We start from the raw sequence: 25,347 nt of genomic DNA, 5'->3' as shown, positions 1-25,347 counted from the left end.
TATCTATCTATCTCATATCTATCTATCTATCTATCTATCTATCTATCTATCTATCTATCTATCTATCTATCTATCTATCTATCTATCTATCTATCTATCTATCTCATATCTATCTATCTCATATCTATCTATCTATCTATCTATCTATCTATCTATCTATCTATCTATCTATCTATCTATCTATCTATCTATCTATCTATCTATCTATCTATCTATCTATCTATCTATCTATCTATCTATCTCATATCTATCTATCTATCTCCTATCTATCTATCTATCTATCTATCTATCTATCTATCTATCTATCTATCTATCTATCTATCTATCTATCTATCTATCTATCTATCTATCAATATATTTATCTATCAATCTTTATATCTCTCATGATCGCCCTTACGTTAGATGATGCCCTGCACAGAACTTTCTGTTCATGTCCCCGCTATCAACAGTTCCTAATTATAACCCTCATAGATCAGCCAAATAACGCTTTCAAACAGTTGTCTTTGTTAGAGTTGCTCTCACAGGTAGATCAATTTCCAAGTATATATATTTCAATATACAGCCGGAGAATAACCCCCACACACACATACTGTAAGGTGTATCGTGCAGATTCCTCAAAATCATGAGTTTTAGGTTTATTTACAACTTCCTGCTTTCAGTTAAAAACCATTAACCAATGAGATAATTACAAAAGTAGGATATATACGTCACTTTTACACAACGTAAACTGCTTAATTATGTCTAGACTATTAAAATCATAACAACAAATAAAAAATATACAAACAGTGTAAAAATCTGTGTAGATATTCACATTCAACACCACTAAAATAAGCTGACAATAAGCAGAGAACCCAGTAGTTTCGTTTAAGCCCTTGGGATGTACAGTTTGAAGCAAATGCATGATGCAGCTTGTATCTTCGATATTCCTGCAGTATACTGGTTACTAATGAGATATAATGTTTGGGTTTTGTTTTCGATGGGATCCACTTGCCTGTTCCAGCGATCTTGCTTTCTGCTTACTGTGCCGCTCTGTCATTGGTGCGTGGTGACCGGCCCCCGTCTTCGTAACTCGCGACGCGCCGATTACTGGTCTCACGTGACCGAGTCTGCTGACTTGGTGACGCGTTTACGGTCTCGGCTCCACGCAACTGACGATTTCCGGTGGTATGGTCACTTCACTTTCCGGGATACAGCGGCCGGTAAGTACACAGTGAAGCTAATTAATTATTATAGACTTTTCTCGCAATTGGTCCGGTTTCATTTAAATTGCACTTGTCTGTTGTCGGCATTTGCGCCGAAACGCGCGTTGGGGTGGAATCTGACTGCGTGCCTTGCCGTATCTATCATGGGTATGATATATCCTGCTTGATATGTTGCGTTAACTTTGCAGACAATTGTTCTTTTCCTTCATTCTTTACAGCTCATATATTTGACCATATACTTGCTTAAACCTAAGTCAAAAGTTTTGCATGGCTTACTAATAGTAGTATATATACTCATTATGTTTATACAGCACTTTGCTGCACTTATATAGGGTCATTATATTACCTGTATGCCCTCTTTAGGGCTGTATTTGCACTTGCACTTTTTTGAAGGTCTGCTATAGGTACAAACTAGTGCTCTGTATCCATTCAGTAGTTACACAGTCTTTTGTCCCATTTTTAACTGTGGTTTATGGATTCCTGATTTTAATCTATTGTCTATTGTTTCTTATGTGTTTCAATAAAAATATTTTTCTATTTTCATTATCTTTTGAGTTTTGTGAGCATCTATTTCTTATAGGTTATATATATATTTAGTCTTGATGCTTTTGGGTATACACCCTTGAATCGGTCCATATAGATTATAATACTTTTACTTTTTTGTACTTTATATGTTTGGGCCATATTGATTCATGCTGCCTTTTCGGTTAGGCTATAATATTGATTATCTATCATTAGGATAAGTCATTAATACTTGACAAGTCGGGGTCCGATCTCCGGGATCGCTGCCGATCATGTGCCATCTGTAGTACCAGGCACGGCTGCTCGTAGAAAGCAAGTCAATGTAAACATGGAAGGGGCTATGGTGGGGGTCCTGGTGGATTTATTAACTGTATTCGTTTGAGGCATATTATCTACCTCCATCAATCCATGCCTTGACTAGGAGTAAATGCCTTATATCTATCTGGAGGATGAACATTTTCACACTTTCACTGAGTCCAGTGAGTTCTTATATTGAATGTGGCCACAAAACAATATTTTTCAATGAACTTTCCAATTTAAAGAGCTGTCTACTTTTATTTAGTTATAAATGAAATTTTTAGCTGCTTGAAATTGGCAATTACAATTCTCTTACTCATTTCACCCACCGTTATTGTAAGTTACAGAAATACACAATGATCCAATCTAACACCACTTATTAAGTGTCTGCTATAAACATTTCCCAGATATGAATTTCTTTACCTGAGCTGCATTTAATAGCCTCAAAAATTAAAAGCACCTGAATTCAGAGGGGGTGTCCAGAATTAGAGGAAATGGTCAGATTTTTTTTTCAGAAAGTCTTACTCAGTTGATCAGCTAATTGTTCTAATGGGACAACCTTGTTAATTAAAATTGGTAATAATAAGTGCAGTCACACTGTGCGGTTTTGCCGCCTAGCCAAAAACCATACTGCATACTTTTTTACCACAATTTGCTGCAGCTTCTGTGCTAACTGCAAACAGCGGAAAATCGCCGTAAAAACACGTGCATTATTGCAGTGCAGATTTCGGCACCTGTGGCAAAAATTGCTGCAAATCCGCAACGTGTGAATACACCCTAAGGCCTCATTGACGCAACCGTAATTTTTATCTGTAATTATGGATGAAATTGTGGACCCATTCATTTCTATTGGCCACGGATATTTACAGATGTGTGTCCATGCCTTATAAATGATCCGCAAATTATATGACATGTCCTATTGTTGTCTACATTTGCGGCACGGACTCGCCTGTAGAAGTCTATGGGCTCTTCCGCAATTGTGGATGGCTACGGATGTCTATCTGTAGTTGTCGATCTGTATTTGCGGACAACATAATCCCTTATGGTCGTGTGTATGAGGCCTTACATGGAATCCTCTTAAAGTATATATGGTTTTCTAATTCTATCCAAATAAATAAAATCTGTATATAATTGTATCAGACAGGACCTCTAGTTAAGAGATTTTTTAGACATTTTTACAGCATCCTTCCAGAGGCTGAAAACCTGTACGGACCTTATACTATTCACCGCTGAGAGTTTACTACATTTGTATCCAATCTAGAAGATTCTCTGCGAGCGTAACAGCCTGGTCTCCAGAGTTTCTACCTACATTTACCTCCACTGATACATTGTAGCACACACGGATTGTCTAGATTAGATACAATTGTAACAAGTTCTCAGCAGGTAGAATTAGTATGTCTTAGTATGTCTGTACGGATTTCTGTAACTGGATGTAAAAAAAAAAAAAAGTATTCACTAACAGCAAGCAGAGTTGTTGGAAATGGTGAAGAATTGAAACACAGTGTCTATTAGAAAGTTGTAGAACTTTTCATTACACAGCGATTAGGCTTTATTTACATAAAACTAGAAAACCCCTTTAAACATTAGTAATAATTACATTGACTAAATTAAACTTAACTCCCAGGGAAATGGAACAGTGTAACAGATTTTTTTTTTTTCATTTGTCACAAAAATGTTTACAGAATTTTACAGAACAAAATTCAAATAAAATCATCGAAATTAACTCATAAAGTCGATACAGAGAAGGCAAAAATCCTTCCAAAATGACATTATCCGCTTCTCGTGTCTCTAAAAACCTTATTATCCCTGACGTGTCTCAATCAATCACTGCAAGACAATTATCTTAACAAGTTAAACTAGCACAATGCAAAGAACGCGCTGGGAAGAATATTATTTTCCTTTACTGAGAGATACCGCGTTAAAGATTATAGCGTACTGGAGAAAATGCAATTGAGATTTCAATTTTCACACCTCATAAAGCGTTTGGCACATAAACATGAAGATAGCCGGTTAAAGAGAACATTTGTTATTCTAAAGCCGCATTGGTGCTCAGATCTAAGCGCTCAATACCTGCACTATACCTCTGATAACCCTCGGACTTTACACTGATTTACAGAATACAGGACCTATCGACAGCAAGTATATATGTAGACAAACGGGTGGAGAAAATACAGACGTAGCAACGCTCAATTTGTCACTAACCTGGTTACCGCTTACATGGTGCTTTAACCCATTCTGCACCCAGCCATTTTTTGGATTTCCGTTTTCGTTTTTTCCTCCCCACCTCTAAAAAGCCATAACTTTTTTTTTATTTTTCTGTCATTATAGCCAAATGAGGGCTTGTTTTCTGGCGGGACGAGGTGTCGTTTTTAACGGTTCCCATTGTTGTACATATAATGTATTGGGAAATTCTTTGTGGGATGGAATAGGAAAAAAAACTATGATTCCTCAATATTTGAGGGATTTTGTTTTCACGGCTTTCACTGTACGGTAAAAACGGAATGTTCATGTTATTCTACCAGTCAATACGATTACGGCGATACCAAAATGATATAGTTTTTTTTATGTTTTACTACTTTTAATAGGAAGAAACTAATAGTTAAAAATAAAATGTGTGTTTTGTCCCCATATTCTGAGAGCCAGAACTTTTTTATTTTTCCATCGATTGAGCGGTATGGGATTTATTTTTTGCAGGGCGAGCTGTAGCTTCTATTGGTACCATTTTGGGCTACATGTGACTTTTTGATCACTTTTTACCCAAAAAAATAGCGATTCTGGTGTTTTCTATTTTTTAATTTTTACGGCATTTACCGTGCGCATTAAATAATGCTATAGTGTAATAGTTCAGCCTTTTACGGATGCATTGATACGAATTTTGTAGTTTTTTTTTTTTTTTTTTATATTACTTCAGAGGAAAAATGGGAAAAGTTAATTTTTTTTAACTTTAGCTTTTTTTTTACAATACTAAAAACTTTATTTAACTTTTTTTTTTTACGCATTTTATTAGTCCCTCCAGTGGACTTGCACCAGCGATCGCTGGTACAATACACTGCAATACTAATGTATTGCAGTGTATTGTCTTTTTACAGGCTTCTGTTAAGCCATGCCAAGGACACGGCTTAAAGGGGTTATCCAGGAAAAAACAAATTCTAAAAAGTGTCCCCAGGCTTGGTTTGCCTTCCCTAATACCCCCTATTAAACTTCTAACCAGTTTCTGTTTGATCTCCATTGTCACTGCTGCTGTTTCTGTTTGTTTACATCCCTTGCTGTCTGTTTACATCCTTTGCTTCTGGTCCTGGCTGTTTCCTGTCTTGTAACCCACCATACCCATGATCCCCTGCTGCATCTGAGGAGACAGCTTACATCCCCCCTTCCTCCAAAGCATCTCAGCTATTTCCATACTGCCACGCCCCCCTATGTTCACAGGATGTTGCAGACAGTAATTAGGCTAATAGATTTTAAAAAAAAAGGGCCATTAGCGATAGCAGTCCAGTCTTTAACCCCATCACTCCAGGCTTGATTGAGATCCCTGGCCGCTAGCTGGTGGTGACATAAATTAGCCAGGGGGAAGTCATTCAAGTCTGTAGGGGCTGGGTTGGTGACCAGACTGTCTGACTCTTCCTGATATTGTCAATGCCTTTATGACACTTCACTGGTAATTAACATACAGTGCGTGCCATTTTAAAATATTATTTTGACAATTTTGATGTACCTGAAATTACATACAGGGGCATGTTAGGGTGGTAAAAGAACCTGACAGGTTCCTTTTAATTTCATGATATCTTTATAGCGATCAGAGCTCCATTTTTTTCTGTTACAGAGCTCCAAATCCAATGCACAGACATAAATGAATGAAATAATTCTGCCTGCCTGCAGCAACCAATAGGAGGAGCTCTGAAGCTAATGGCATACTGTGTTAGTATTGAGTTCAATGTATATATATATGCAGTAAGCTCCCCCTAGTGGTGACTGCAGGTGTAAAGGATCTGCCAGACACAGCTTCTGTGTCGACGCCAGTGGGTAATCAGTCCGCACCTGCTCCTAAGTCTGAGAGAGTGACACGATCTTCTACCAGTCAGGCTGGGAGGCTGGGAGAGCCTATCACAGCCTGGCCAGACAGAGCTAGTTCCCGCCCTCTGTCTATTTATACCTGCATTTCCTGCTCCTCCTTTGCCTGTGATTCTTTTCTGTTTCCTGGCTCTGCTGCTCCTGCTATGATCATTGACCTTGCTTCATTTTTGACCCTGGCTTTACTGACTACACTCCTGCTCTGTGATTTGTACCTCGTGCACTCCTGGTTTGACTCGGCTCGTTCATTACGCTCCTGCTCTGCGTTTGGTACCTCGTACTCTCCTGGTTTGACTCGGCTCGTTCACTACCATTGTTGCTCACTGTGTTGCCGTGGGCAACTGCCCCTCTTCCCTTAGTTTCTGTGTACCCTTGTCTGTTTGTCTGTCGAGCACTTATTGAGCGTAGGGACCGTCGCCCAGTTGTACGCCGTTGCCTAGGACGAGCCGTTGCAAGTAGGCAGGGACTGAGTGGCGGGTAGATTAGGGCTCACCTGTCTGTCTCCCTACCCCGTCATTACATAATCACAGGCCAGCAGGAAATGCAGGTATAAATAGGCAGAGGGCGGGAGCTAGCTCCGTCTGGCCAGGCTGTGACAGGCTCTCCCACTCCTCAGCCTCCCAGCCTGACTGGTAGAAGATCGTGTCACTCTCTCAGACTTAGGCGCAGGTGCGGACTGATTACCCACGGGCGTCGACACAGAAGCTGTGTCTGGCAGATCCTTTACAGCAGGCAGTAACAATTTTAGCATTTAAAGGGAATGTGTCGCTAGAATTTTTTTTTTTTTAGTTAAACAATTATTATTTAAGTGATTACACATTGTTTTAATTTTTTTAATTTTTTCACAAGTCAGGAAATATTATAAATTAGATTCTAATTTATAACATTTCCATGTGCTGGTCAGTAGAGGGAGCAGTTCCAAAAATTGCAGCATGGTCAATGTGGTAAAGCAACCTCATTGCTTTATGCTGCAAATTTGGGGTAGACACACTCACTCTAGTGTCCTCACACAATCCCCCCTCCCTTATTCTGGCTAGTGGCAGGAGAAGGAGGGGGTTAAATGTTCAAACCACCTACACTGTGTGCTGCCATTTTCTGAGCGACTGCACAGTGTAGGAGGATTAAATACAGTGCTAAGCAGACAGTATAACACCAACACACATGAACATAATACACACATCACATACACAAAGATAAATTACCTGCTCCTGCCGTTGTTGCCGCCTCCGCTCCTATTCCTTGTGCCTTCGCTTCCTTGAACATATGGCCCGAAGCCGCGGCCGGAAGTCGTCATCTTACTGTCCAGCAGCGGCTTCCGGTCCACATGAAAATGGCGCCGGATTTCGCTCTGCTAACGAGCTTCGTTTTGGTCTGTGTGCGAGCGGCGCATGCGCCATTCACACACAGACGGCGTACGCTGCAGTGAATGGAACGGCTCCCGTTCGCATTCTCTATGGGGATGTATGTGCCATATTCCATTTCTGTATGCGTCGTTAATCGACAAATACAGAGATGAAAAATAATGGCAGCCCCCATAGAGAAGTAAAAATTAAAAAAAAGTTAAAAGTAGAACATGAGAACACAAATAAATAAACATTTTTTTTTATCATACTAAAAGCAATATGATAAAACAAAAAAAATAATTCATGACACCTTCCCTTTAACTCTTTGTCTATGAAGAGAATTTGGAGCTCTGTATCAGAAAAATGGAGTGCTGACCGCTATAAACATGGTATTAAATTAATCAGCACATAATTTAGGACCTTTTTAGATTAAAAAATCAATATGGTGTTCAAGGATGGAAATTTCCCGTAAATTTGCACTAATCCAGCAATTTGGATTAATCAGTGACTTCCCTCAGTGATATAATCTGGCCGTAAGGGGTCCCAAACTAGGAGGACTATATTGACCTTGTGTCTGAGGAATTTTGTAACAATTAAGTAGCTTAGTTCCTAAAAAACTTTCTACTAGTCTCTACCTCCTGATGACTTATAAATCAGAAATATTAAAAATAAGTTTAGACTTAGAACTTTTTAAAAGATGTCCCACCTAATCTTTAATTTTCATGACGCCTTGTGGACAATTTATTTTATGCAACAATTTATGACAAAATAAAAATAATTCTGTTGGAGTAACAGGTTGCTGAGGAATTAATTCTCATTCATTTATCATTTATATATCATTAAAAAGTAACTTTATGTCACCTGTCAGGAGCAACTCTGTTGTAAATAATAGATTGTGCCAACTGGCATGCCCTGCATTTGAATGGATCTTGTATTTCATAAAGAGTACTTTTATTATTTTCCTTGCATATGTGGGAAGAATGGAATAAAACAGAAGGACGAAAGGATAGAAGGAGAAAGAAAGAGAGAGAGAGAAAGAAAGAGAGAGAGAGAAAGAAAGAGAGAGAGAGAGAAAGAGAGAAAGAAAGAAAGAAAGAAAGAAAGAAAGAGAGAGAGAAAGAAAGAGAGAAAGAAAGAAAGAAAGAAAGAAAGAAAGAGAGAAAGAAAGAAAGAAAGAAAGAGAGAAAGAAAGAAAGAAAGAAAGAAAGAAAGAAAGAAAGAAAGAGAGAAAGAAAGAAAGAAAGAAAGAAAGAGAGAGAGAAAGAAAGAGAGAAAGAAAGAGAGAAAGAAAGAAAGAGAGAGAGAAAGAAAGAGAGAAAGAAAGAAAGAAAGAGAGAGAAAGAAAGAAAGAGAGAAAGAAAGAAAGAAAGAGAGAAAGAAAGAAAGAAAGAAAGAAAGAAAGAAAGAAAGAAAGAAAGAAAGAGAGAAAGAAAGAAAGAGAGAAAGAAAGAAAGAAAGAAAGAAAGAAAGAAAGAGAGAAAGAAAGAAAGAAAGAAAGAAAGAAAGAAAGAAAGAAAGAAAGAAAGAAAGAAAGAAAGAAAGAAAGAAAGAAAGAAAGAAAGAAAGAAAGAAGGATGGAAGGTTAGTTTGAGGAAAGCAAGCATGAATGAATGAATTAATTAATTGATTAATTAATTAATTAATTAATTAATAGACTGGCTTAAAGAGGCTCTGTCACCAGATTTTGCAACCCCTATCTCGTATTGCAGCAGATCGGCGCTGCAATGTAGATTACAGTAACGTTTTTATTTTTAAAAAACGAGCATTTTTGGCCAAGTTATGACCATTTTTGTATTTATGCAAATGAGGCTTGCAAAAGTACAACTGGGCGTGTTGAAAAGTAAAAGTACAACTGGGCGTGTATTATGTGCGTACATCGGGGCGTTTTTACTACTTTTACTAGCTGGGCTTTCTGACGAGAAGTATCATCCACTTCTCTTCAGAACGCCCAGCTTCTGGCAGTGCAGACACAGCGTGACGTCACTCACAGGTCCTGCATCGTGTCAGACGAGTGAGGACACATCGGCACCAGAGGCTACAGATGATTCTGCAGCAGCATCGCGTTTGCAGGTAAATCGATGTAGCTACTTACCTGTAAACGCTGATGCTGCTGCAGAATCAACTGTAGCCTCTGGTGCCGATGTGGCCGACACGATGCAGGACCTGTGAGTGACGTCACAGCGTGATCTCTCGAGAACACGGCTGTGTCTGCACTGCCAGAAGCTGGGCGTTCTGAAGAGAAGTGGATGATACTTCTCATCAGAACGCCCAGCTAGTAAAAGTAGTAAACACGCCCCGATGTACGCACATAATACACGCCCAGTTGTACTTTTACTTTTCAACACGCCCACTTGGACTTTTGCAAGCCTCATTTGCATAAATACAAAAATGGTCATAACTTGGCCAAAAATGCTCGTTTTTTAAAAATAAAAACGTTACTGTAATCTACATTGCAGCGCCTATCTGCTGCAATAGCAGATAGGGGTTGCAAAATCTGGTGACAGAGCCTCTTTAAGGATGAATTGAGGACAGGAAGGATGGATGGAATGATGGATGGAAGTAAGTTAGGATAAACCTGAAGGGAATGATGAGAAGAAGGAAGGAAGAATACATTGATAAAAGGATGGATTGAGGGAAGGAGGGAAGGAGGGAGGGATGTAAAGGAAGGAAGGATGGGTGGATGAATGGAAATAAGGTTGGATGAACCTGGAGCGAATGATGAAAGGAAGGAAGAAAGGAAGGATAAATAGACTGATTTAAAGATGGATTAAGGACAGGGCGGTTGGAAGGATGAATGAATGAATGGATGGATGGAAGGAAGGAAGGAAGGAAGGAAGGAAGGAAGGAAGGAAGGAAGGAAGGAAGGAAGAATGAATGAAGATGGATTAAGGACAGGGAGGTTGGATGGATGAATGGATGGATGGATGAAGGAAGGAAAGATGGAAGGAAGGAAGGAAGAATGAATAGACTGATTTAAAGATGGATTAGGGACAGGGAGATTGGATGGATGAATGGATGGATGGATGGATGGATGGATGGAGGGAAGGAAGGATGAATAGACAAAGATGAATTAAGGGCAGAAAGGATAGATGTGTGGAAGGAAGAGTATATTGAGGGAAAGAAAGAGAAGAACGTTTAGTGAGTAAAGGAAGTAAAGGGGGGTATTTGTTCAAATATGAGCTATACAGCAATTGTAAAAACCAATTGAGCAAATTATATCCCATTTACTGTTCATTGCAACCAGTCAAAACGTAGTAATTCAAAATAAAAAGTTGTATTTCACCGCTCTTGCTGTATTTCATATGTATTTTGTGGACACACAATCATATTAAATGGACCAAAAAATATGTTTACAGAGGGCAATTGTTGTTTTATTTTCTCATTTAACTCTGGGTTCACGATAACTATTTTCGTTCCTTTTCTTCAAATTTTTAGCCATTTTTCAAAAACGTCATTTTGATAAATACACTAAACAGCATTCACCATGTGTTCATGCGTTATTATAATGTATTCATGTGTGGTGAAATTATTCTATACCAGATTACACCTGCAAATACAAGCATTTACCATTTTGTCAACCATTCATCATAGTGAGAATAGTAAGCACAATATACAGTGCAATTTCATGGTTACGTACGGTAGGAAAATATGTCTGTGATAGTGTAACACGTGACTTATAAATAATATTTAAAAGCAACATCTATTCTATGTTGATAGTCAAAATATACATTGCAAAGGTATATACTGGAGGATAATGGAGCAGGGAGCTGAGCCTACCGAACCCTACATAACTTTCTACATACAACGCCGTGGATTGATATCATACCGGTACAGTCAGGTGTATGGTGCAGCGAACTGTCCTCTGCAACGCCATGGATTGATATCATACAGTCAGGTGTATGGTGCAGCGAACTGTCCTCTGCAACGCCATGGATTAAATTAGTATGATCTGCTACCTGAGACGGCTTCCTTTCCTCCACACTTGCGACACGCATATCTCACGCGTTTTGGGTTTAAACATTGCCATCAATTCACCTTATTCGCAAAATCCAAATTGTATTGCTTTTGGTTGTACCTCTACAGCATTCATGCTTAATTGAATTTACACATTGTTTTATGTGTCACATGGTTTGACTTGTGATACAGTAATCATGTCAGCTTTTCTAATGATCTATGTCCTCCCGGTCCTAGAGAAATGTGTTTAAAGCCTATGAGCGTTTTTTGGTTTATCAATATAGCTAAGTTGTATATATAGCAAAAAAAAGCTAAGTTCTGGGTTTAGGACATCTTATTGTTTGACGGGCCTATCATTACATAGTCATGTTTATTATTCTTGTCAATAAACCATTGATAGGGTTGTGTGATAGGCCTTGGTTTGAGTGCAGGATCGCTCCTATTCGGATGGCTATCTAGTCATTGTAGGTAGTGGGTTAAGTAGAGTGCGGCAGGATCAGTACCGTGATCCATCATCCCCCGGTATTTACCCTTGCTATGTATCTATGTATCTTTTGTGTATCAATATGGACTCAATGTTGCTTTTAAATAATACAGGGAGTCCGTACCCTGTTGTCCCTACCGAGTGGTAGAACAAAGGGGCTGTGACATATTACTCTCCCATTACAGAGATTCGTACATGGAGGAGCATGGGGTACAGAGTAGCCCCGTGCCGTCTTCCATCATTTCCCAATAACTTCTCATAAATACTAAGGACATATTGGAGAAAGAAAAAATTACAAATTCTTAAAATGTCCTCAAAACACAGTAATTATTTTTCGTCCAATCACTGGCTTTTTTTTTTACCTTCACGAGTGAATGCAGATTATTGCTTAGTCCATTAGTATGAAAGAAGCAACTTACCAGAAAATAAAACAAAGAACTTTCTAGATTTCACTCTTGATTGTATTAACCTCGACAAGCACTAATAATTATGATAAATAGATTGTCAAAGAAAATCAGCTAAAATTAGATGAGATTGAGTAAAATGCACTGCATTTTTTATTTGGTGCTCTGTATTATAAATGACCCTAAGGGAGCAGACGAGGGAACAGTAATTGAGCATAACAGATCCATTTAAGAATTTCTATAAAAAGTAGAGATAAAAGATTAAAATCAGAAAATTCTACCAAGTGTGGACTCAATAAACATTCAGTATTACTGAATTGCACCATTAAAAACATTCACTTCTTATTTGTCTAGGTCCAGTGTCTTGCCTTTACTCAAGGAATCTACTGCAAGTCAGAGGGATAATCAAATGGTTAAGTATATTCACCTAAAGATCCTATTGCTAGCATCTAATACTGATCTTATTTCTTAGTCAGAAGGGGCGTCTGCTTGCCCCTGAATAAGTGTTGTAGAAATCTTTTCTTTTCCTCCTAATCCTTTACTTTTTTGGCTTTTCCTCCTTGGGGTCCTATTGCACAAAACAGTGGGAGAGGGCTCTTACTACAGCCAGTTGCCTTACAGCCAGAAAAGGATTGTCAGAAGGAGAATGGAAAAAAAACTGCTGATCTACTGGGACACATATTGCTGACATTTTTTAGTATATTTTCCTAATGTAGTGTTCCTTTAAAGAGCACATGTCTTACTCTTAGAGAATGATCCCTATGGAAATCCACGAAAAAATGAATATATATCTCAAATCCTTCAAATCTCTAAAATAGTCATACCTGTGGATCCTTGTGAATGAGATTAATGGGGTTTCTGATGTGTAGTTCCCAAGTAATGGTCTCACCAAGATTTGAATCCCAAATCACAGGATTCTACTCAAGAACATCCCCAAAATGCATTAACCTCCCCTTTCAGAAACCCAGCCCGTTTGTGGTCCAGTTGGCAGCACAGTCCCACACAAAAAAAAACAGGACTAATGTCAAATATGTCTTCCACTTTCCTCACTTCTGTTGTTGTTAAGTGAAAAGGAAACTATCATATCTATACCACAGAAAACTTAATGCCATAACTGTATCACTTGCACAATAGCTCCATTCTTAAAGAAATCTTCAATGTCCAACCCCTTAAAGGGCTATGGACAATGACCCATGAAAGAGCCAAACCAGAGTCACCCATCTGTACACCCATCTATGAGTAGGATCCTTGTTGACTGTGTGAATCGTTGTTTAAAGGGCCTCGCTTGGATACCGATTCTCAAAGGACTACAGGTTAACAATTCACTGCAACCCAAGAACCAATAATAACTCCTGCTACTCTAATCCTTCCAATGGCCTTCATTATCTCTGTCACCTACCCCATTATACAGGATAGTCAACTTGTGAAATCGCCAGCATTATCACTGCATATAGCGAGTTAAAATACCCTTGGGAATAATATAAAGTAATTCATAATTTAATAGCTATTTTTTTCTCTTTTTTTACTTAAGAGTATAGAAGTCATCGTAATCTTGAGTCTTTTCTATAATTATGTATGCTTATTTCTTAATTTGCGTTGCTCATTTGCAATGGCTGTCTACAAGTGAAACCAAATGTATTAATCTCTTTGTTAATTGGACATTTCTAGTGAGTTTATTGTATTATTATCAGGCAGAGTGGTAACAATCCGTGACTCCATGAAAATGCCAAAGGCTCTTTTTCTTTGCACTAAGTTATTAACATTTAGTGATTATTTTTTTTCCTCTTCTATCACTAGGGCAAATTATCATTAGCAAGAAAGGAAATCCACAGGGTGTCTATATATTTTTTGTGTTCTTGATGTCTTTAAATAGCTTTGTGCCTTTTTTAATTTCTTAAAAATATGTTCTCTTTCATATATTAAATGTCGGTACATTTTTCTGTATATTTTACTTGGTCTTTGAATTTGCCTAATTTATTTATTGTTTAGTAGAAAATAGCAATTGACAATGTACGTTCCAAATGTGTCGAAGACTCTGGCACCTTTCATAACCTCCTCTGGCAGATTCCCCCAGAGTCAGAATTTCTGGTTTCTGGGTCCAGGTGGTCTGAGCTCTTTTTGGTTTCAAGTCTTCTTTTCATAAAGTGGCCACCAGCATCCTGTAACTAGCTAGATCATTGGAAGGAGATCAGTGGACTGAACTTGTGGTTGGCAGTGACCTGACCAGCCCTGTCATAATGCGAGGACAGGTTGATTTTAACTGAAAATCAGAACTATAAAGAATAACTTTCCACAACTAATATAATTTCATCCAATATTATATTAAATGTTAAGGGGGTTGTCCGCAGTGCACAATCCCTTTTTATTAGACTTGCACCCTAAGTAGAAATTCTCAGCGATCATCTGCAACCTGTGGTAAAATCTGGAAACAAGTGTTCAATTTCCCTGGAGCACCACCTATAGGGAAATAAGAGAATTGCACAGTTTCAATTGAAATCAATGTGCTGTTCTTGTAAAGTACAGATGTGCGCCAGAGCAAAATAAGCTTTTTGTAGCCATTTGGGCTCGTAGATGAGGGTCCTGAATGCACATAAATATGAGTATTCTACACCAGACAGTGACTTTAAATTTTAAATTGTCAATTTAATTAAAAGGTAAATTATTTGTGTTGAATAATGATTTGTTGTTACAAAACATAATCAGATTACAGAAAGGCAATTCTCTTCCCTCTGCGCACAACTTTTTACAGGATCTAGGCTTTATTGGTAGTTTCATTGGTAGTTTTCTCCTATAACTATCAGTTTTTATACTATGATTTTTTCTTTATTCTTATAATAAACCCCTTCTGAGTCAAACAACTGCTTGGTAATCTTAAATCTGTAAGACTCAAAATAGTTTGAAGAAGCTTCTGTAATAACAAGGATACAGACATCCTTCTATTACGGATCCAGATAGCATAAGGAGGGGATAAATATCCATAGAGCTGCTACTATACAAAAACAGCCATTGGCATTAACTTATTTGCTTTCGTAAGCCCCTATTACATGGCCAATTTCGATGACATCGTTGATCGGCGCTCGTTTGCTCCTGTCACAAGGAGCTATGGATGGGGACGAGCGGTCGTTACTGCGATTGCTCGTCCCCATACATTATTATCATGTCGGCAGCGCGTCTCCCTGTTTACACAGGTAGATGTGCTGCAGACAACGATAATATTTAACTTTTTTAAAACTATACGATCAGTAGGTGAACGAGCGTTTTCCCGGTTATCTGCTGATCGCTGCCCTGTTTACACAGGGCAATTATCGGCAATAAGCGTTTGTCCGCCGGATAATCGCCCAGAGTAAAACCCCCTTTTATATTATATGTTGAAGTCAGGATTATTTAATTCAATTTGCAGTGTATAGAACAAGGTGGCATACTTTGTGTCTCCTTTGATAATGGTATCTCTGGTTTCTAAGCACAGAATACTAAACCTCCATTGTATTTTAGGTTTTTATGCAGTTCTATGTCAATTGGTTAAGGAATGATAACATGCTGGGTAGACATTGGAGGCAAAACTATGTAACAGGCATTGTTGGAAAGTCTTTACAATGTGAATGTTAAGTATGTGAGGAATTTTTGTATCTTAGCTATATCCGGCTAATAAAAAAAGCAGCTAAAGCTAAGTCAATTGTGGAAAGCTACAGGAATGGCTGGCAGACAGATTTATTTGAATATTTTAGAACATAGTGATGTACTTAGTAATCGGAGAGGTTTTGTAACATAAACATGCTTATAAATGTATCATGAGGAAAAAACCTCTGGTTTGAAGTCATCTAAAGATTATAGGGAATTGCATAAATAGCTATTCCATAATGTTACAATCAAAATTCCACTCTTGTAGCAGCAATCTTGTAAAAAAAAAAAAACACTGCAAGGCAGGGGTGGGGCATATACTCAGGGGTGGGACAAAGGGCATAGACCACCTATTACTCATCCTGTCTCTGCGTAGACATGCACCTGCATGAACAAATATTAAATCCTCCGCAGCCCTGCAGGTTATTGTGCAACTATTTGTATCTTTTCTAATAATATTTTTACAATAAGGAAGTCTTATTTATGTATTTCTTTAACATGGCTCCAAAGGTTGAGCGCCCTTTTAATTTCCTTTGTCCTACTCCACCTACTTACTGGCAGTTTTGTCTTAATTACTTTTGCATTGTTTTAAATAATGAACAAGGGCTTCCAAGGTCTAGTAGTGTAAAGCTTTGTGTGTTTTACAGAAATTGATGACCAGTTGTCAAAGCTCCTCCCCCTAATACAAACATCATTAAACAGAAGGCCCATTTCTGTAATAGTGTATTTGGATCAATTGACCCAAAATGATTTCCTATCATTGCATGGCTTCCAGTAGAATTGATAAGCAATCCATGAGAATAGAGAATTAGAAATGAGAAATGAATAATATTCTGGAAATCTCTTCTGAGTTCTGGGAAGACCATATGTTGTTTTTTTTTGCTTTTTGGGGGGGGGGGGGATGACATGGGCATTGGGTGCAATCTGGTCAGAAGCTGCACATTCTCAGAAAAGTAAAAGTTGAACACAATATGGCTCATGAGTGGAGATGATATGTCTATGTGGAAACATATTAATATTAGGGCATGATTTTGGAGAAATTTAAAGGGAAATTTAGATTTACAGTTACATTATAAATACTTTGCTTGTTTCCTGTTATATTTACTTAAAGTGTAGCTAAACGTTTGACAAACTTCTGACGTAACATAGTGACATGTCAGAAGTTTGTATTGGTGGGGGTCCGAGCACTGAGACCCCCACCAATCGCTAGAACAAAGCAGCTGAACCGTTCGTGTGAGCGCTCAGCCGCTTCGTGTCTGTTCGGCTTTTTCCGGAAAGCCGAAGTATCGGAGTACGGGCTCATAGACTTTCTATTGAGTCCGTACACCGATACTTTTATTATTTCCGGAAAAAGCCGAACAGACACGAAGCGGCTCAGCGCTCACACGAGCGCTTCAGCTGCTTCGTTCTAGCGATTGGTGGGGGTCTCGGTGCTCGGACCCCCACCAATACAAACTTCTGACATGTCACTATGATATGTCAGAAGTTTGTCAAACGTTTAGCTTCACTTTAATATATCTCCAGACTTTGTATGTAGCCGAACCACACGGTTCTATATTATTGATAAAATCTCTATGACACAATGTAAAAAGTTCCAATAGAGTATATTATATTATTTTATTTGTTAGGGGTTTTTTTTGCCACCAGGGCAAGGATTATTTTTTACATGTTTTTTTTATATAAGACACACTTTTGACTAATAATAACTTTCAGGAACCCAAAAGGTGTTTTTTTATGAGATGAAGTTATGGAAGTGCTTACACTGGCTGCTGAATATCAAAACAGCACTATGCAGAGGAATCACTTCTTAAGTTGGTACTCTCCAGAGAAGTAGAAATAAAAAAAAGAAAGCATATTATTAGATACTGAATTGAGGTAAGCCGAGTATGACTGAAAACCTCTATTCAATTTGTGACATCCCGTTGAGAGTAAATATCAAAATCTGTTCTGAAATTTAAAAGTGAAAGGAGTGAAATAAAAATAAATATATATATTGATAGACACAAAGATAAAAATACAGTGAGTAAACAGAAAAGATAGATAGATAGATAGATAGATAGATAGATAGATAGATAGATAGATAGATAGATAGATAGATAGATAGATAGATAGATAGATAGATAGATAGATATGAGATAGATAGATAGATAGATAGATAGATAGAAAGATGAGAGAGAGAGATAGATAGATAGATAGATAGATAGATAGATAGATAGATAGATAGATAGATAGATAGATAGATAGATAGATAGATAGATGAGAGAGAGAGATATAGTTGATGATAACAGTGCTATACAAATAATATTAATCCTTTGGGGACACGTGATATAAGTACGTCACGGCCGTGAAGGGGACGTACAGTCAGTGGCGTAATTAGGAAAGACTGGGCCCCATACACAAACGTTTGACTGGGGCCCCCCCTCCCCTGGGTGTCACACAACCCCCCCCCCCCCTTGTAGATAGTGCCTTTTTTACAGCCCCCCCCTGTAGATAACGCCATACAGCCCCCCTGTAGATAGCGCCACACACAGCCCCCCTGTAGATAGCACCATACAGCCCCCCTGTAGATAACGCCATACAGCCCCCTTTGTAGACATCTACAAAGGGTCTGTATGGCGCTATCTACAGAGGGGGCTGTATGGCGTTATCTACAGGGGGGACTTATGGCTCTATCTACTGGGGGGCTGTATGGCGTTATCTACAGGGGGGCTGTAAAAAAGGCACTATCTACAGGGGGGCTGTATGGTGTTAACTACAGGGAGGACTGTATGGCGCTATCTACAGGGGGGCTGTATGGCGTAATCTACAGGGGGGACTGTATGGCGCTATCTACAGGGGGGCTGTATGGCGCTATCTACAGGGGGGACTGTATGGCGCTATCTACAGGGGGCTGTATGGCGTTTTCTACAGGGGGCTGTATGGCGTTATCTACAGAGGGGGCTGTATGGTGCTATCTACAGGGGGGCTGTATGCCGTTATCTACAGGGGGCTGTATGGTGCTATCTACAGGGGGCTGTATGGCGCTATCTACAGAGGGTCTGTATGGCGTTCCCTACAGGGGGTTGTATGGTGTTCCCTACAGGGGGGACTGTATGGCGTTATCTACAGAGGGGGCTGTATGGCGTTATCTACAGGGAGGCTTTATGGCGTTCCCTACAGGGGATCTGTATGGCGTTCCCTACAGGGGGGGCTGTATGGTGTTCCCTACAGGGGGGCCATATGGCATTATCTACAGGGGGGACTGTATGGCGTTATCTACAGGGGGGACTGTATGGCGCTATCTACTGGGGGGCTGTATGGCGTTATCTACAGGGGGGGCTGTAAAAAAGGCACAATCTACAGGGGGGCTGTATGGTGTTAACTACAGGGGGGACTGTATGGCGCTATCTACAGGGGGGCTGTATGGCGTTATCTACAGGGGGGACTGTATGGCGCTATCTACAGGGGGCTGTATGGCGTTATCTACAGGTGGGCTGTATGGCGTTATCTACAGGGGGCTGTATGGCGTTATCTACAGGGGGCTGTATGGCGTTATCTACAGAGGGGGCTGTATGGCGCTTTCTACAGGGGGGCTGTATGGCGTTATCTACGGGGAGCTGTATGGTGCTATCTACAGGGGGGCTGTATGACGCTATCTACAGAGGGTCTGTATGGCGTTCCCTACAGGGGGGTGTATGGTGTTCCCTACAGGGGGGACTGTATGGCGTTATCTACAGAGGGGGCTGTATGGCGTTATCTACAGGGGGAAGCTGTATGGCGTTCCCTACAGGGGATCTGTATGGCATTCCCTACAGGGGGGCTGTATGGCGTTCCCTACAGGTGGGGGCCGTATGGCATTATCTACAGGGGGACTGTATGGCGTTCCCTACAGGGGGGTCTGTAGGGAATGCCATACAGCCCCCCCTGTAGAGAACGCCATACAGCCCCCCCCTGTAGGGAACCCCATACAGCCCCCCCCCTGTAGGGAACGCCATACAGCCCCCCCCTGTAGAGAACGCCATACAGCCCACCTGTAGGGAACGCCATACAGCCCCCCCTGTAGGGAACGCCATACAGCCCCCCCTGCAGGGAACGCCATACAGCCCCCTGTAGGGAACGCCATACAGCCCCCCCTGTAGGGAACGCCATACAGCCCCCCCTGTAGGGAACGCCATACAGCCCCCCCCTGCAGGGAACACCATACAGCCCCCCTGTAGGGAACGCCATACAGCCCCCCCCTGTAGGGAATGCCATGCAGCCCCCCCTTGTAGGGAACACCTTACAGCCCCCCTGTAGGGAACACCATACAGACCTCCCCTTTAGGGAAAGCCATACAGCCCCCCCTGTAGGGAACGCCATACAGCCTCCCCCCCTGTAGGGAACGTCATACAGCCCCCCCCCTCTGTAGGGAACGCCATACAGCCCCCCCTGTAGGGAATGCCATACAGCCCCCCCTGTAGGGAACGCCATACAGTGTACCCAACCGCCAACAAAAAATGCGACCTACAGTGTTTAAAGACAAAAGAAATGTATCCCCTATCCACAGGATAGGGGATACATGTCTGATCGCTGGCAGCGATAGGGAGAACGGGGGACTGAAAGTCCCCTGAAGTTCTACATGACAAACCTCTGACTTCCGGGGTCTACGCAGCTCAATAAAAATGAAAGAAGCGCTGATCACGCATGCGCACAAGCACCACCGGCGCTCCATTCATTTCTACGGAGCTGCCGACACAGACCCTGGAAGTCCGAGGTTTGTGATGGAGAACTTCAGGGGACTTTCAGTCCCCCGTTCTCCCTATCAATGCCAGCGATCACACATGTATCTATCCTGTGGATAGGGGATACATGTCTTTTGTTTAATGGCAGAGCGGGGAGATACCTCCCTGCTCTGCCGTAGTGATCAGTGGCGTCGCGCCGTAGCAGCTGCTAGTGGAGCCTCTGGCCAAGGTGGGGGCCCGTGCCGGCGGGCGACACGGGCCCCCTCATGCCGCGGGCCCCGTAGCAGTCGCTACGGCTGCTATGGCGGTAGTTACGCTACTGCGTTCAGTATACTACATACTCAGCGAGCGTCGCCTTTATGTTACAGCTAAGGGTATGTGCACACGATGAGAGGCTTTTACGTCTGAAAAGACAGACTGTTTTCAGGAGAAAACAGCTGCCTCGTTTCAGACGTAAAAGCTCCTCCTCGCATTTTGCGAGGCTTCTCTGACAGCCGTAAATTTTGAGCTGCTCTTCATTGAGTTCAATGAAGAACGGCTCAAATTACGTCTGATAGAAGTGTCCTGCACTTCTTTTGACAAGGCTGTATTTTTACGCGTAGTCGTTTGACAGCTGTCAAACGACGACGCGTAAATGACAGGTTGTCTGCACAGTACGTCGGCAAACCCATTCAAATGAATGGGCAGATGTTTGCCGACGTATTGTAGCCCTATTTTCAGACGTAAAATGAGGCATAATACGCCTCGTTTACGTCTGAAAATAGGTCGTGTGAACCCAGCCTTATACTTGATTGCAATGGTTTGGATGGAAAATAACTCTTCAGCTCACGGCAGGCAAGTACAAGACTGTATAATCTCTCGCGAGAGATCAGTCTTGTCGCCCTTGTCTGCTGAGAGCTAAAGAGTGAGAGCGTGTGCGCGCACAGCTCCGATGCCATGGAACAGAAGAAGAAGAATTCACATTCTTCTTCTAATCTTCTGTTCCGTAGTGGCGGAACTCATGTGCACACGCTCTCCTCTCTCCAGCTCTTGCTGTGACACTCTCCGTAATTGATTGGACAGTGTCTCAGTGATGTTACACTCCCCCGTACCAGTTCAGGGGGTTATTTCAATATCGGGTGTCAAATATTACGGCACCGATATCTAAATAACGAAGGAGGCTAGGAAAAAAATGTAAAGTGCCCCAGAGTTTGTGCAGCCCTCCCCATTACATGCTGCACTCAGCCGCACATGTATGGGCAGGTGAAAGGTTCTCTTTAAAGGAAAGGACACGCTACAAGGGGAGAGTATTTTGCTCTGGAGGACCTGTCCTGTCTGGAATTTAACAGATAACCTATTGAGGCAAAGTTTCCTCAGAGATTACAGCTAATCACCGGGGTGCTTAACAGGGGGACACTTTTATCATCTGCCTATAGTTAGTTGCCCCTTTAACAAGCATGGTTGTCCAAAACTGAGAACCCCTTCAAGAGTCAAAGTTAAAAGCTTTTAGGAATTAGGATGATGTAAACATTTTCAATATGCATTGCAATGATTTTTATTTTTGTATTTTTATTTTGTGCCGATTGTTATTTAAGAATTTGGCCAAAGACCTTGAAGTTTCACCTGGCAAGAAGATATGTTAAACCATTTTCAGTGTTAACTGGTTCCCGACCGCTAGCTGTGTATTTACGGCCAGCGGTCAGGGTCCTTAAAACCCGCGCCATAGAGTATTTACGGCGTGGGTTTTAACATGCTGCCCAAATGATCGTTCAGCTGAATGTCGGGTTTTCGGCTGGTAGTGAATGCCGGGGACCCTGAGGAGAAGAAAGAAGCAGCTTTCGCTGCTTCTGTGTACTCCAATGTCTTTTACACAGTGCTCAATGAGCGCTGTGTATAGGAATAGAGCTGCTGTCTCTATTGGTCTATTGGTCCCAGTGATCATGTGACTGGTCACATGATCGCCGGGTGCCGTTAATGGCAGAGTCTTACTAGACCCAGCACAGCCCTATTAGTGACAATAGTCACTATGAGAGGGCTGATTTTCCCCAGCAAATCATTGTCGTAACGCTAACCCTGACCCAATTAGCCTAATATAGACATGTAACATATTAAAATTTCCTGTAGACAATGCCGATCACAAATAAAAGGTCTATTTTAGGGTGAAACTATGTTATTAAAAAAAAAAAAATAGCTTATTAGTAAAAAAGCTTATTTTTTTACTATTATTTTCAAATTTTAATCCTAAAAATTCTAAAATAGCAAAAAGGATGTGCATAAAAATGATAAAAAAAGAAACCTGCATTGTCTACAGAAAAAAAAAAATCGCAAAAATCACATCGCTAGCCCAACAAATAAAAACGTTATAGCCATTTAACTAACACGTGCTAAAAATGGCTAAACGGTGTCTGGTCCTGAAGGCTCCAAATAGCCCGGTCCTGAACTGGTTAATGCTGCGTTTCTGATCTATGATACTAAAGTAATACAGTAAGAAGAATTCCTTAAATGTTTTCTATACTTCAAACATCACTGTATTACATAAACAACAAATGTTTCCTATTTAAAAAAAAATTATATATTGCGTGTTTGTTGTGTAAAGTTAGTAATGAGAAAGCTCGGATAGATTGGGGGGGAGGGGGCGTCTTTTTATAGTTCACCCCAGGGCAGGTGTTTTGGGGGATAGATCCCAACCAATGAAACATTGATGGCCTATCAATGTTATAGTCCCGAGAACCCCTTTATATTTACTGTACCTTAAAATCTATATTGTCCCGTGCCTTCATTTTTCTCCTTTTGTAATCAAGACTTGTCGTAATAAATAATTTATATTTTATAATCCCTGCTATTAAACAAATCTTCACATCTTTTGAGGATTTTATTAGAAATGTATAGATTTTCATGCTGTGTTGCTGATATTTCTTTCTGAATAATACTGTTAGGGCTATTTTACACCGGTATTCCGGCCAATTATCGGGTAAACGAGCGTTCACAAATTGCTCGTTTACGAAAATTGCCCTGTGCAAAAAGGGCAACGATCAGCCGATGAACGAGCAAACACTCGTACATCGGCTGATTGTATAGTTTATGCAGCATAAAATATTATCGCGTCGGCAGCGCATCTCCTTGTGTACACAGGGAGACGCGCTGCCGACATTATAGAAATATATGGGGACGAGCGATCATAGTAACGAGTGCTCGTCCCAATCCATAGCTCCTTGTGAAAGGAGCAAATGAGAGCCGATCAACAATCTGTGTCATTGATCCGCTGTCGTTTATACGGCCTTAATTGACTGGTATAAAAGGGCCCTTAGGGCCCATTCACATGAACATGAATCTCGTCCATGTGCTGTGCGTTGAAACAATGCACAGCACACAGCCCCATTGATTTCAATGGAGCTATTCACACATGCGTGAGCTTTCATGCAGCGAGAGTCCATTGTGGGAAACTCACTGCATGTCCTATATTGGTGCGTTAATGGAAGTCTATGAAGTCAATGGGTACGTGAAACCACGCACAAAACACGGATGCACATCCGTGTGCTGTGCCTGATTTGCGCATCAATTCCATTGCAAAAAAATAAGCGCTTTGTAAGTGCGTGAAAAACGCATGTCAATCTCAAAGAACACTGATGCAATGACGCAACGCACATGGACAGATTTACACGCGTTTTTTACGCGCGTAAATCTGTCACGCTCGTGTGAATGTAGCCTTAGGCCAAATTGGACGTGACCCATTGAAATACATAGGTCCGTGTGACTGCCGTTGTTTTAATGGCCGTCACACGGACAAGATTAATATTCATGTGAATGACCCCTTAAAGTGTAATGTCCTTTACAATAGAGATGGAAAATAGAGGCCCAAAATGCTTTATCTCCCTTACCATAAATAAATAAAAGCCACGCTTACCATGATATGATCTTTATCCAATTATGTCCCATTTAACCAGTGATAGGGCATTGGCATACACAAAAGAGAGGAGGCCCAATAGAAAAGACAAATCTAATCCCCCATTATGGTGCTAGGTTTTTGGCATTAATAACCTAAGCTTTTGGCTTTGTTCCACCTCAAATCCATTCCCATGACCCTCGGGCCAATTCCCCAGCAATTTTTTTGCTGAAAAGACAATGCCTCTGGAAAGGGGATGTGACCGACCAGGTCTGTCTCTACTCCCCAAGGGCCCCATGTGAGCCGCATGGGCTGTCTATGTGGCATGTAAGGCATTGTAAAGGTCGAAGGAGCCATTGATAAAAATGTATTGTTTAATATAATGTTCCCTCTATGGCACAGGAAGGCACATCAACAGCTAAAGCAGCTTTCCAGTGTCAAAATGTCATCAAACAACACCCCATAATTTAACCTTTGTGAGTGTGACATGGGGTATTGGGATATTGATGTGGTCTATAAATTCTATACAAGTGACATCATCATATATAATGACGTGACTAATGATGTAATGGGCAGATAAATAAAGGACCAAGGAAAACTTTTTGAACTGCTGGCCAGGCATCTAAGAATAAGTTTTCCATTTCCTATTTCTCCTTTGGTTCTCCATAACACAACTCACGATAGCCCAAGACTATAGTAATTCAAGGGATGATGTAATAAGTGATAGCGATTCTAACCTTCCCGCCATACTGCCCGCACTCCTGGCTTCCATCCTCACCGCTCCTCCGCTGCCTCTTGTCTGGATCGCGGTATCTTCCTGTGCACACCTGAATATGACAACTTTAACAACTCTATGAAGTCATCTATATGCTGTTTAAGCTCCCAATTTGCCT

The sequence above is a fragment of the Rhinoderma darwinii genome, chromosome 9 (genome assembly GCF_050947455.1).
Source record: "Rhinoderma darwinii isolate aRhiDar2 chromosome 9, aRhiDar2.hap1, whole genome shotgun sequence".
In the NCBI taxonomy this organism is placed as follows: domain Eukaryota; kingdom Metazoa; phylum Chordata; class Amphibia; order Anura; family Rhinodermatidae; genus Rhinoderma; species Rhinoderma darwinii.
The sequence above is the reverse complement of the archived record's forward strand: the minus strand, read 5'-3'. Positions refer to the sequence as shown.